Raw genomic sequence first — 13,357 nt, 5'->3', positions numbered from 1 at the left:
TTTGACAGTATAGTCGGCCAGCATATTGATCGAACGTGTGTACACAATGCACTTTTGTGTTTCCGATATGGGCCCGTCCGGTCAGATGAATATTAAACAGCACTGAACCTTCGACCGACCGAGTATGGACGGACAAGACCGTTTTTGGCCGTTTATCGATCGCACAGCAGGATTCGGGACAACGTACACACCTAAACAAACGAACGGGCGTTCGACCCACAACGGAAGAATGGCCTGACGATTGTATATATGTGTACCCAGCTTAAGTAGTGAAATGGAGAGTTGAACACCAACGATTGGTTTCCGTATGGGTGTATTTAAATGTGTATTTAAAAAATGCATACATGTGTTGCAGTGTCCACTCCCAGGCACTCTCTCTGGCTTGGCCTCAGTTTTATCCTTTTCCTAGTAGACTGTCAGCTCTAAGCCCGGCCCTGCCTACCCATTGTCTTCATAACTGCGTGTATGAGTTGTATCTACCTATCATATGTATCCTTTATCTATCTACCTTACATGTTCCTTAATCCTACCACTTCATTCAATAGCAAGAATTATAATGAATATATTATATATTATTAATATAAGTATTACCTTACACATATGCATATTTGCCGATTTATCGTTTTACTGGTGGGTGCCCCAGCCAAAACAATAGGGGAGTGGCTTCATGGGGAAGGGGCGTGGCCACAAAATAATACCAATTTATATTACGCAGCACAGTTGTCTCCAATATTCAAATTACGGCAGCAGAGTTCCCCTTTTTACACATTGCAGCACAATGTAACGATACACACCAAGATATTTTTGTTCTATGGAATTAATAATATATAAATTATTTTACATCATTTTGTGCCTCCACAATGCTGCCATCCATGCATGTGCTGTCTGCTGACTATACGTCACATGTGTAGTCAGCAGACAGCACATACATGGATGGCAGAATTGTGGAGGCACAAAGTGATGTAAAATAATTTATATATTATACAGCCAGATTCCATAGAACAAAAATATATTTATCAACAGTTATCTGTGCATCATTTCTCTTCCTGAGGCTCAGTATGAGAAATGATGCACAGATAACTGTTGATAAAGATATTTTTGGACCTGAGTCCTGACTGAGCACTGCAGTTAGCAGATATTTAACGCCCGGCCTGACAGAAGTGGACTCACTTACTTTAGTTAGATGCTGGCCTCAGGGACTGGTCAGGGACGGGGACCGGGTAAGCTGCTGCCTGCCTCCTCCTCACACTGTAGGTGGCTGGGCCCGGACACGATGTGTGATCGCGCACAAAAGGAAGGGGGAGGTTGGCGATGGCACCAGGTGGCCCCGGGTGAGCGTGATCCAGCAGGACGCGTAAGACAGAGTGCGTGGCCGGGCGTGGACTGCAGGCAGGGCGGAGGTACAGTAGAACGACCGCAGCATGGGTATGATTTGATTCTGTCTGATTTGACCTGCAGTCTGCAGCCAGTGGGTGCTCATGAATTTCTGTGGGTGCTCAAGCCCTTGAGCACCCACATAATCGGCGCCTATGCACATATGTAACTACTATCCTTTAATTATCCTTGTCAAATTGTTACCAAATATATTGGTAAAGAAAATGCTAAACCAGAACATGCTTAATATTTATAATATATGCTTAATATTTATAAGACCCAATGGACGTTGTAAATGGAATGATGGACGGGAGTGCATAGTATAATCTACATTTATTATAATGTGCCTTATGTTTATTAGGCATTACATAGAAAAGGTCACATGGTCTATGCACCTGTTGTATAGAGATCATGTGACTGCTAACTGCCATGCTCGGCAGTTGATGACATCACCAGTGAGATCACAGTCATCACTCTTCTGTGGGAGCCATCGCGATCACAGCAGAGTGGAGTTTGTCTGACAAGCTACTGCTAGTACTTGAGCATTGCTGATTTATTATCAGATATTTGGATTTATTTGAGACATTTTTATTAAAAAATAATGTCCAGCCTTCTGCTACATCGAAGGCGTCTAGACATGGATGTGAGTATACACATTAAATATTCCTTCATTCATATAGAACCATATACTGTGTGTGTGTTAGTGCCATATACTGTATATCAAGTATGTGGCATTCCATGCTCTCTAGATTGGTATTTTCTGTTACTCATTTTACTGTTAGATCCATATCAGTATATAAAGGTATGGGCCATGTATGGATACTGTACTGTACTTGTTCCTACAGAGAGATTTGTTTCCATGATTCTCCCATGAAGGGGATTTAGGTCTTCAAATGCCAGGTCTACCAACTAATGTTTAATAAAATGAGTGTACCTACCGGGTCATAATGTCAAATCTTTGTCCAACAGGAGACATGTATCCTACATCTTACTTACTGAGAGCGATGAACACCAGCCAGTCAGCCCCAACTGCCATGTCTCACGCACAGCATCTAACATGGCAGATGGGAGCTGATTGGCTGGTGCTTTATCACTCTCTATTTTATCACTTTTTAAGCTTAGTACATCTGGATGTGTTAAGTAAACCTTGTCATTTACACTATTTAGTTATAAAAGCACCTTTCAGTTGCAGTGATGACTATTAGCTCTAACAGCTCATTCTCACCCAAAGTGAAGTGATCACTATTGGAGGGGCAGCTGCTATAAATCCCATAGGTGAGGAGAGCCCAGCAATCCCATGTAGAACCAGTCTCCATCACCCTATTTACATCTCCAATATTGTGTGGCTGTGCCCCCTTTGGAAACATTACTGTCACATAGACGCTGGGAATATAATGTATTACAGGCGGCATAGATGGGATCCTTGCGTCACTCCCTGGAATCTGTACTAGTTTACATATATCATGTCATGCTATAAAGGAGTCCTGGCCACGTTGTAGAGGGACTTCTCTACACCATATTGTGAATTCTGTTCCCCTTTGTAGCAGTGCTGTAGGGATGGCCATCGACCATCGATGATTCTAAAATCATCAATGGTTCATGGTCGATGTCGAATACTTTAGCCATCGATGGGGTAGAACCAGATGGTTTCCCTCCATCGATGTTTTTATTTTTTATTTTTTCAAAGTGCCAGGACACGGAGCACCCCCCCCCCCCCAATCACTCAAACACAATGGATGACCATCGATATGTAAAAATATCGATGGTCAACTATTGCATAGTTTAGCACTATCGATGGCCATTTGCAGAATTGCCATCAATGGCAACCATCGATGGCAATGGCAACAATGGCCATCCCTCCAGTGCTGTGCTAAAAAGAGGTGTGGCCTCATCATGTTATGGGTGTGGCATGTTCCCCTCAGTACTATTATAGTCTTGTTTCCCCACTTCCTATGTGGAATTTCCTACTACAGTATATGATCCAAGACAATGCAGACTATTATAAATGTTGGATTCTGGGATATATATACTGCTGTTATGTCATAGTGAAATCCTATATCTACTCTTGCATCAAGACTTATTATTTTTTTTTTTATAAAGGGGAAGTGCCCCAACATTTCCTATGTGTCGGAGGAAGAAAGGAGTGGCAGCAAATACATCACAAGCGCCAACTATAAAAGAATTACTGTCCGCTTGCCACCCATTAATAGTAAGTCTGCTGTTTATCACAATAGTGTATGTGATTTTTTTTGTGGGTGGGGTAGGGGGTGAAAAGACAGTCAAAGAAGGATCAGGACTGAGATGGAAAAAGTAGAACCATGGAGACAGTGAGGAGTCAGTGAATGATAATATAGTATATGTATAATTGGAGGTTCCCATAACTAACTCTTCTAAATATAGTATACTGTATGTGTTTATTGTGTGCAGTTGAGCAGTCAGTCCATAAAGGATATATGCACATTGTTTGCAGATTATATAGTGCATACATTGTTTATATAACAGTCATTACATATAGGATATACTACATAATATAGGATATACTGTAGGGATATTGTGTAATCCATGTTTGTAAAGAACTGCACATCCATAGGGATGGCCATTGCTGCAGTCGCCATCGATGAATGTCATTGATGGTGACATTGCAATCAGCCATCGATAGTGCTAAACTATTAGATGGATGGCCATCGATAGTTTTACCTTTCGATTGCCATCCATTTTCTTTGACTGTGTCCAATGACGTAAACCTTTGATTTGTGACGCCTACAAGACAAGGTGACACCCCCCCTGTTTCTTAGAAATGTTTGCCCTACCCGCTACACCTCCTAAATGCCATGAGGGCAAGACAAAAGTCCGTTCAGACTGTCTTTTATCTGCGAATGGCAGAAAAATCATTCGATGATGAAGAAATTATTTTTCAGCTGGGCGGCTGCATGTGAGGTGATGTGTTCGTGTACACATCCCCTCGCATGTTACCAAGTGGATTTGGGCGTTTGTGCGCTCGCTTGGTCGCGACTGTACGCTGCCTAATGAACGAGTCTGAATCAGGCCCATGTTGTGTTATTATTCTCCCATGCATTCTAATATGTGCCAGTGCTAGAATAGTAAGTAGATACCAGCTTGGTGCCAATAGCTTCACACAATAGTAAGTAGATCCCAGCTTAGTGCCAATAGCTTTACACAATAGTAAGTAGATCCCAGCTTGGTGCCAATAGCTTTACACAATAGTAAGTAGATCCCAGCTTGGTGCCAATAGCTTTACACACTAGTAAGTAGATCCCAGCTTGGTGCCAATAGCTTTACACAATAGTAAGTAGATCCCAGCTTAGTGCCAATGGCTTTACACAATAGTAAGTAGATCCCAGCCTGGTGCCAATAGCTTTACACAATAGTAAGTAGATCCCAGCTTGGTGCCAATAGCTTTACACAATAGTAAGTAGATCCCAGCTTGGTGCCAATAGCTTTACACAATAGTAAGTGGATCCCAGCTTAGTGCCAATGGCTTTACACAATAGTAAGTAGATCCCAGCCCTGTGCCAATAGCTTTACACAATAGTAAGTAGATCCCAGCTTGGTGCCAATAGCTTTACACAATAGTAAGTAGATCCCAGCTTGGTGCCAATAGCTTTACACAATAGTAAGTAGATCCCAGCTTGGTGCCAATAGCTTTACACAATAGTAAGTAGATCCCAGCTTAGTGCCAATAGCTTTACACAATAGTAAGTAGATCCCAGCTTGGTGCCAATGACTTTACACAATAGTAAGTAGATCCCAGCTTGGTGCTAATAGCTTTACAAAATAGTAAGTAGATCCCAGCTTGGCGCCAATGGCTTTACACAATAGTAAGTAGATCCCAGCTTGGCGCCAATGGCTTTACACAATAATAAGTAGATTCCAGCTTGGTGCCAATGACTTTACACAATAGTAAGTAGATCCCAGCTTGGTGCCAATGACTTTACACAATAGTAAGTAGATCCCAGCTTAGTGTCAATAGCTTTACACAATAGTAAGTAGATCCCAGCTTGGTGCCAATGACTTTACACAATAGTAAGTAGATCCCAGCTTGGCGCCAATGGCTTTACACAATAGTAAGTAGATCCCAGCTTGGTGTCAATAGCTTTACAATAGATGAGTTTATGAGGGAAGGAAGTTGGTTAAATGAGCTGCAGTCATACAGGAATTGGTTTGGAGAATGTGGAATTAAATGCTGATAAGAAAATGACCTTTCATTAGAAGTAACTGAGAATATGTAACATTACAGGAGGTGACAAGATAACATCAAAGAGGACTGGCCATGAGGCCGCAAAAACAAAATATCAAGGAAGGGTCCCATATAAAACCAACATATATGATTTGAACTCGCAGAAACTTAATGGAATACCTACAAATGTAGGAGCGTTCCCTCTGCTGAGAGGTAAGTCAGGAATTGTCTAATACTTACCTTTAGTACAATATACAGTATATGACAGGTGGGTGACTATATGGCCATTTGTAGAGTAACATGGACTTTAGGTGCTAACTGCCACCAGTTTGCTGGACAAATAGTTATCTGGCCAACCTATGGACTGTTGCCGATGCCAATGGATACCATAAGAAGCTGTCTATATGGTGATTTGTGTTGAGATTCTGTCAGACTGGTCGGGAGGGTCCCGGAAATCGGGTCCCCCTCCTGGCCTCCAGGAAAGGGGGGCAACCCTCCCAGAAAGCGGTCTGACTTCAGGAACCCACCCCCTCGACGGGGATCTGAAGCGAATTGTGTCATTTTAGCGCTGACCACTGCAGTGTAATGCCTGAAATACCAGCATTACACGGCAGTGGGTGGGGATAAATGACACAGCTGCTTTAGACATGCCCACAAGCAGTCTGTCTCTGTCCGGCCATGCCCCTTTTCCACTCGCAGCAGTGACCCCACCCCCCTTCCTCACTGAGCTGGCTGCCTTCTCCCGGAAAAGACAGCCAGCAAGTAGGCAAGTATGGATTCTGTTAATCAATTCCACAAAGTGATAATATCCATCGACATCTGCAGCACTATATAGAGCATCAATTTTATACTGATGGGATTTACTCTTTGTTTATGTAATATACACTTCCACTCGTGAAAGCTTTTTTTTTTTTTTACTTTTATGACATCATTATTTTCTTATTATTTTATTTATTTACTGTATTTATTTTGCATACATGCCTACAAGTAATTTACAGTATTCCATTATTACAATAACCTGAGCCCAAAACAATACCAGGAATAATATATATTGAAAATTTGTTGATCAAAATCCAAAACTATGGGCAGGACGCAGCAAGAATTGCATTTTGTGATGTATCCCGCCACTCTTCGCACATATAGTGCCATTTCTTATGCCATATGCTTGAATAATATGACATGGGAAACCCCTGCCACACACACACACACATTCACACACACACACATACGCAGAAGTGCAAATTTCACTGAACAGAGATTTCACACTTCTGCTAATGGTTCTGAATCAGGCCCCTGGTCCCATAGTCTCTGACTCCTGCAGTGATAACTTTGACATATTCCATCATATGTACTAAGTCCTGGATGCCAGCGATTCGGTGCAGAGGGTAACGCCAGCAAAAGCTGCTGCTACCCTATACAAGCACATGGACTTCTTTCTGCATGCATGGTTACAATCTAGTAGAAATAGACTGTGCTGTGTCTTTTTCTGCTTGGGATACAGGGGCCGCAGTGCCGCGCATTGGTATCGCAAGCTCAGTGCGAATTTGCCTAACTGTCCTTACGATTTTGACAATATAGGCAAAATCGTAAGGACAAAATAGGCAAAATGGCACTGTGTGTACACAGCTGTAATCCGGCCTTGACCTTGCATCCCACCTTCTCCCCACTCATCTATCACTACTTCCCTCTTCATAGCCTTAATATCTCCTACAGGGGTGTATATGGGCAGGATCAGCGCTGGTGGCTGCTCATTAGAACGGACATGGACAAACAGAGTGACAGCCATGTCTGGCACCACATAACTGTACAGAAGATTAGCACAGTTTCAGATTGTATAACGTTCTCCGTCATCAAGCTCAAAACCGTATTAGTGACTGCACTAATGGGGGTTTAAGAGACTGTCATTTATTCTCAGAATAAAAATGTGTAGATTATTTCATTATTTTCAGCTATCTATAAATTGTATTTTCTTATTACTTGATGTGTGTTCCTTTTTCAGTTAGTTGCAAGAAGCCAAATACCGTGATCAGATCACCAAGAGTTTCTCTGGTAGGTATAACATAATTCACCTTTGCTTTACACACACACATTTGTATATATATATATATATCGTCGGACCGCCTACCGCAAGTCCCCGCTAGCTGCCGGAAGGGGACACGCATGCACGAGACGCTCACATGTCCCTTTCCGACAGAGCTCCCTGTTGCTGTCCGCCGGTCCCCACCACCTCCCCGCAGCCCCCCCCCCCCCCCCCATAATCCTGCGCTTGCCAAAAACTGGGATGTCCCAGTCAGATGGAGCGCTACTCCGCTGATCGCCAGTGGGGAGCATTCTGGCGAGCCTCGACGCTGGCTGAGAGGCGCTCCATCTGTATGTACTGTATGTATATATGTGTGTACACCTAGTAACTATAATAACTATAATAACAATTTTGTTTATAAATAACGCTCTTTCTCCAATATTGTTTCTATTATTTTAGGATGCACCTGGACTTCCAAAACTTGAAGTTAAAAACACAAAAATCAATCTTGTTGCCAGGCCTTGCAATGGCTCCAAAGCATTCAGGTATTTATGTGTAATGCATATATTACTGTTGTTGCAAAGGATTCGGTATGAAATCCCGACGGTCAAAATCCCGACGGTCATAATACCGACAGCAATTGACAGAAAGTCAAAATCCCGACATGGTCAAAATCCCGACATTTAAAATCCCGACATGGTCAAAATACCGACAAGGTCAAAATACCGACATTTAAAATCCCGACAAGTTCAAAATACCGACACATAGAATGTAGACAGGTGAAAAAGTCAACATGACTTTCGGGCGACAGCTCGCGAGGTCGATATGGGCTTTTCACAGTTTTTTTACCTGAATGTCGACACAGTCGACATGGACACAGTTGGAAGTCAACCGCAGCCCCTCGCATAGCTCGCTGCGCTCGCAATGCTTCGGGCACGGTGCCTCGCTACGCTCGGCACACTATTTTATTCTCCCACCACGCCCTAGTGGATGGTAGGGCATGAAATACCGCCTGTCGGCACATGTCGGGTCAAGAAACAGTGAAAAACCCATGTCGACCTCGCGACCTGTCGCCCGAAAGTCATGTTGACTTTTTCACCTGTCTACATTCTATGTGTCGGTATTTTGAACTTGTCGGGATTTTAAATGTCGGTATTTTGACCTTGTCGGTATTTTGACCATGTCGGGATTTTAAATGTCGGGATTTTGACCATGTCGGGATTTTGACTTTCTGTCAATTGCTGTCGGTATTTTGACCGTCGGGATTTTGACCGTCGGGATTTTGACTGCATCCCGTTGCAAAAAGAGATAGTACCATGAAGTACTGAGTTTATACAATAATCAGAAATTAAATGAATAAACCTATAGATTGTAAGCTTGCAGCAGGGCCCTCTAACCTCCAAGTCTGTCTGTTGTTACCCAGTTTGTTTTATCACTGTCTACTATTTGTACAGGTTGTGTGGGGGATGGAACCGGGAGCTTTAAGAGCTTTAACCCCTTCCCGACATATGACGTATATATACGTCATATGTCGGTTGGGGGTGAATCAAGCCAGCTCACGGAGTGAGCTGGCTTGATAGAGAGCAGGTAATGGCTGTATATTACAGCCATGTCCCTGCTCTCACGGCCACGAGCGGCGAGTTCGCCGATCGCGGCCGTTTAACCCTTTAAGCACCGCGGGCAAAGCGCCCGCAGTGCTTAAATAGCTGATCGGAGGGGGGGCGCCCCCCTCCGGCGCCGATCGGGGCCCCCCGCAGCGCGATCGGAGGGTGCCGATCGGTTGCCATGGTAGCCAGGGGTCTAATGTAGACCCCTGTGCTGTCCGTGTATTCATACCTATTACATCCTGCCTCAGGCAGGATGTAATAGGAAGTGAAAAAAATCACTACGTTCAGCCATAGAGCTCTATGGCTGAACCTAGTACAGGCGATCGCGCCCCCTAGTGGTCAAGTACACTAGGGGGCCTTGTAGTAAAAGTAAAAAAAAAAAAAAAAAATAAAGTTTAAAAATAAAAAAAAAATAATAAAATATTAAAAGTTCAAATCACCCCCCTTTCCCCATTTCCCAAATAAAAATAAATAAATAATAAAAAAAATAAACATATTTGGTATCGCCGCGTTCCTAAAAGTCCGATCTATTAAAATATAACATTAGTTATCCCGCACGGTTAAAGGCGTAAACGGAAAATAATCCCCAACGCCAAAACTACGCTTTTTGGTCGCATCGCCTACTCAAAAAAAAATAGCTAAAAGAGATCAGAAAGTCGCCCATATCCCATAATGGTATTAATTAAAAAGTACACTTCAGCCCGCAAAAAATGAGCCCTCACCCAGGTCCGTAGGTGGAAAAATAAAAAAGTTATAAGCCGCAGAACATGGCGACGCGACGCAAATTCGAAAAACCGTAACATTTTCTATTTTTTTTTTTAGTGGTAAAATGTAACGAAAACTATATAAGTTTGGTATCACCGGAATCGTAACGACCCATAGAATAAAGATAACCCATCATTTTAAACGAACTATGAACTCCAAAAAAACCGTAACCAGCGCAAAATTGTGGAATTGCGTTTTTTTTTTTTTTTACCCCACATTGAATTATTTCCTGATTCCCCAGAATATTATACGGTATAGTAAATGGTACCATTAGAAAGTACAACTTGTCCCGCAAAAAAAAAGCCCTCATGTGTCTATATAGCCGGAAAATTAAAAAAGTTACGCTTATTTGAACACAAGGAGGAAAAAAAAAAAAAAATTACCTTAAAAGGCAATGTCGGGAAGGGGTTAAGAGGGTAATAGAGGAAATGGGGGACTAGAAATTGTTTGTGCAGAGGTGGGTTCTGTGGAAGTACTGTGTATGGTTAACATCTATAGAAAGAATTTAACAACGGCCATAAACCATCAATGATTTTGAAACATTGGTAGTGACTGTCATCCCTAGTAATAGGATTGGGCAGGAGATGAAAGAGTGATATTGGGGATATAGCTTACAGATCCCCTTAACCTGCCAATAACTACTTGCAATGGAGGTAATAAGAGGGGAAAGAGCCGGGAACCATGGACTCAGTTGGGAGGAATGAGTCTGTATTGTATGTGCATGTAACGTATAATGCGCGGACTGGAAGCTGTAAATGGGTGATGGGGATCTTGGAATTGTTTGCATGTAGTGGAGAGGATGATATCTGGGGGATTAATACAGGTTTTAGGGTAGAGGTGGTCTGCCAGGAGCTGTATGTTGCAAGAAAGGGTTGTGCATTTGGTAATGGGGAAAGGGAGCTGAGAGTTGGAGTTGAGGAGGATGTGGCCCAGGATAGCAGGCAGTGGGGAGGATGGGGTCCAGGAGCTGTGCACAAGTAATGGGGGAGAATGAAGATTGGTAACATGGATGATATTCTATGGCTGCATATTTAGCTTTGGGCTATTGGATAAGTGGGTACTCAGGTGGGGTGGGGGGTTTAAAAGTAGACAACATAACATTGATCTCATAAAAGATGTTACGTTTTTCACCTAACAGGCATTAATATCACACTTTCTTCTTCCTTTTCTTTTTAGTGCAAAAATATAAGAAAAATAACTGCCTGGACTGCCATCACCCTCGCGTGTATCTCTGTTAACGCTTAATACCTCTGCACCTTTAATGGAAGTCCTAATAACATCCTTGGCTGTGTCATTACACAATAAATATCTTTTTTCCATATAAATGTTGTGACGCTGATAATATTATCAGGTGTGTTCAACATGTACAGTTTGGGTGTTGGTGAGAGTTTGGAGAATGTGGTGTGAATATTGCAGTAAGTCCCTGCCTCCCACATGTCACATGCAGTCTATCAGTGTCATCACTTGTGTGACACAGTGATGTGTGCTGCAGAGGTGCGTGTACAGAAACCATTAACACCCCGATATGCAGAAAGCTAGAATAAATATTTCAAAGTTAAACCACACTCAGATATGTCCACTGTGCCTCCTTACAGGAAACGCATCTTAAATTTCTCCAAAGGGCATACATTGCGTCTAATCAGAGACCACATATGGTTCCAGAAGATTCTGGATGTTGTCCAGAAGATTTTGGTTTAAGGTGGTATAAGGTGGTGGAATATATCAATCAAACTTTTAGGGGGAAAATTACTAAGAATACATATACAAAAAATTGTATTCGTATTCTTACTACGAATGAATACGACTGCATACGGCTGTTTCAGCCGTATGCAAAGTCGTGTTCCGGAGGGGAATTTACAAAGCAGTCAAATATGACTGCTTTGTAACCCTCTGATGTCGTATTAATTTGTATTAATGGCCGTATATACGACCGCTAATACAAATTCATGCAGGCAGTCTGCACGGATCTTCCGCACCTCTGCTCTGAATGATTCTATTGGCCACCTAGCGGCCAATCAGGAGCCGAGAAAGTCGGATCCTGATTGGCCGCTAGGCGGCCAATAGAATCATTCAGAGCAGAGGCGCGGAAGATGAAAGATCTCTGCCCCTCCCCTCAGTCCGATGCGGGGAGCTGCCGGAATCGCCGGCATGTGACAGAAGACCAGGACTACGTCGGATCAAGAGGACAGATCTTTGCAGGAGGACCTGGGTTAGTTGAATTTCCTTCCACAGGTCCCCCATGGATTTCTTCGGACCCGGACGCCGACACAGACGCCGCCGACATGGATCCGAAAGCCGAAATGGACCAGGACCAGGACACCGGACCAAGACCCAGGGACCTACCTACGGGCTCAAGATAGGTAAGTATCAGTATGTATGGGCTTTGGATGTATTAAAGTTTTATTTTTATTGTGTGTAAGTGTGTGTTTATTTTACTATTTTTATTACTGTGGAACTACAAACGCCAGCGGGCCCTTTAATGCCCCACATGCTGGGAATTGTGGTACTCCAAGTCCCAGCTTGCGGGGAAGGCTTGCTGGGACTCATAGTTCCACAGTATTAAACAATAGTTTTATCTTTCTTTTACACTGAAATCAGCCCGGTGACCACCACTCCAGGGTCACCGGGGACAGCACCAGGCTTCAGCCTGGTCAGGTAAGTCCTGGAGGGGGGGGGGGCTTTATTGGGGGGGTCCCCACTCTCCCAGGGCCCCTGTCCAGGCTGACTGGTCAGTAGGGTGATGTTTTGGACTGCGGGACCTTATCTAATAAGTGTCCACCGGTTGTGACATTACCCTGCTGGCTGGTTTGGCCTGGTTCTTAAAATACGGGGGACCCCTAGTCATTTTGTCCCCAGTATTTTGGGAACCAGCACCGGACCTGGAGCCTGGGGCTGGTTTTAAAAAAAAATCGGGGAACTCCTATTTGTCGGGATTACTGAATTTTTATTACCGACCCCGGCTATTTCAGCCTGGTGCTGGTAGCCGTGGGGGGGACCCCACGCTGTTTTTTTTTTAATTTATTTCTCTGATCGTGCAGGCTTCTGCCAAATACGACAGGAAAATAAAGTATATGGCACAAGCTCTCATTTGCCTGAGGAATCACTCCCACTTTAGCCAACCTGTTTAAAAGCAACACAACATCTTGGGTGCAATTGCCCATTTCGCCAAAGAGTACAAAGTCAGAATTTCAGATTTGTATGGGCACAGTCCAGAAATAGTTATCACGGTCTTAGATGGCTTCCCCGCATAGGCCAGAAAATCTGTGATTATTGGAACCCTGGCTGGAAATGTATTATAATTGGCACAACAAGCAGTCCTATGGCAAATATTTCAAACTTGTGAAGGATCCATGAATAATCACCGTGCCATGCAGTAATGTTATATACTGTATA

General features: G+C 43.3%; 1 long non-coding RNA gene across 1 annotated transcript; it reads left to right on the top strand.

Annotated features, from left to right (window-relative positions):
- The first annotated feature begins 3,466 nt into the window (after positions 1-3,466).
- On the top strand, positions 3,467-11,261 carry LOC146019553 (uncharacterized). The gene is made up of 5 exons (XR_014450599.1): positions 3,467-3,583; positions 5,633-5,785; positions 7,572-7,621; positions 8,052-8,137; positions 11,141-11,261. It is a non-coding gene; the product is annotated as an uncharacterized LOC146019553 (long non-coding RNA).
- The last annotated feature ends 2,096 nt before the right edge of the window (positions 11,262-13,357 follow it).

The sequence above is a fragment of the Crinia signifera genome, chromosome 7, assembly GCF_055691185.1.
Source record: "Crinia signifera chromosome 7, ASM5569118v1, whole genome shotgun sequence".
NCBI lineage: Eukaryota > Metazoa > Chordata > Amphibia > Anura > Myobatrachidae > Crinia > Crinia signifera.
The sequence above is the reverse complement of the archived record's forward strand: the minus strand, read 5'-3'. Positions and strand labels throughout refer to the sequence as shown.